The 1,738-nt window shown below is 36.1% G+C and overlaps 1 non-coding gene across 1 annotated transcript; it reads left to right on the plus strand.

Moving 5' to 3' along the window:
• Positions 1 to 1,100: 1,100 nt before the first annotated feature.
• LOC138822016 (U6 spliceosomal RNA) lies at positions 1,101 to 1,203 on the plus strand. Its single transcript, XR_011370294.1, has one exon. It is a non-coding gene; the product is annotated as a U6 spliceosomal RNA (small nuclear RNA).
• Positions 1,204 to 1,738: the final 535 nt, after the last annotated feature.

Consider the following 1,738-nt stretch of genomic DNA (forward strand, 5'->3'; position numbering starts at 1 on the left):
TAAATTTCCCACGTGGTATATTAATTCATTGCCAATACATACTGAGGCCTTACCCCTACCAAAGAACATATGAAAAGTGTTGTAACCCTGTGCTTGGGGCCTCTCTCTGCAATCGGATATCAGTGCACAGAGGGGTCCGTGCTCGAGCTCGTCAATAAAAGACTCATTGCCGCTTGCATTGATCTTTGGTCCCTGGTGGTCTTTTGGCGGGGGCTCCAAGTCTCCGGGCATTATAATAAGTATCAAGGAGGACTTCTGAGAGCCACTGGTGCCTTCCTAAACATTGGTCTTGCTGATGTTCTTGAACAGACCAGTGAGTCCCTATCCTCGGGTTGAAGTGGTGGGAGCTGGAGCCCACAGTTTGAATCCTGGTCCTGCCACCTCCAAATGGCAGGAGATCCTAAGAAACTCATTCCTATCCATATGAATACCAATGGAATGTGATGTATGTCATGATTGAATGGGACGTTCTTAAATGATTCTCGGATAAAATTGTAAACAATTAGATTATAATACACTGATCAATTTTAATTAGTACTTATGAAACATTTAAACAATCACATTCATTAAATGGAGGCATAATGAAATATATCAGAACTGGGTGTCACATGGTATAGGGGTGCCATTTTTTCTGCCAAGACTTACTTTAGTTAATTGTTATATCCCATTTTCTGAATGTAATTTGGTATATGAAACTAGGATATATTATAAATCAATTATTCAAAGTTTTTATCATAAATATTTATAGCAAAATATAGAGATAAATCCAAATTATATATATATATATAAGCAAATTCCCAAAATTAAATATATTTAAACCATTAAAATTTTTAACAAAACTTAACACTTGCTGCAGTGTTCATTATGACAGGAGCCTTGTATAGAATAATTGAATTCCTCCTCCTACACATCTCTTGAACAACAAATATCTGGAATTATTTTGTTTTTGACATGTCAATCTTGACTTTATTCTTAAATGTGTGCTTATGTAAGAAGTACATGGCTTTAAATTTCATGAAAATTCTTTTATACTTACTTTTTGTTGAATTGTCTAGTTTAAGAAAATCAATTACACTTTATATATAAAACATGTTCTATGCTCCATTCAGCATGACGTACTCTAACATTGGAACAATACAGACAAGATTTGAATGGCCCCTGGGCAAGGATGATAGGCAAATTCCTGTACCATTCCATACTTTTACAACAACAGATGCTGGAGGGGATGTGGACACAAGGGAACTGTACTGCACTCTTTGTGGGAGTGTAAACTTGTTCAATCACTTTGGAAAGTAGTATGGAGGTTCCTCAAAAGACTCCACATAGAACTCCCCTATGACATAGCAATCCCACTTTTGGGCATTTACCCAAAAGATCACAAACAAGACGGTACTAAAACTATCAGCACAATCATATTTATTGCAGCATTGTTTAAGATAGCTAAGATATAGAAACAACCCCGATGCCCCTCATCAGATAGATCAAGAAAATATGCTATTTGTACTAATGAAATTCTATGCCTCCATAAGAAAGAATGGCATCGCCCAATTTGTAGAAAATGGAAAGACTTGGAAAAAAATTAAGTGAAGTAAGCCAGGTCCAAAGAAACATAGGTCCCAGGGTTTTCCTAATTTTTAATAACTAATATATGTCTGGGATAAGCAGAAAAAGTCAAAATCTATGCACATATGACCAGATAAGATGATGTTAAGGGAAATGAACGCCCAAATAGGAACAC

Source organism: Dipodomys merriami, unplaced genomic scaffold, assembly GCF_024711535.1.
Source record: "Dipodomys merriami isolate MVZ:Mamm:240054 unplaced genomic scaffold, mDipMer1.0.p SCAF_975, whole genome shotgun sequence".
In the NCBI taxonomy this organism is placed as follows: domain Eukaryota; kingdom Metazoa; phylum Chordata; class Mammalia; order Rodentia; family Heteromyidae; genus Dipodomys; species Dipodomys merriami.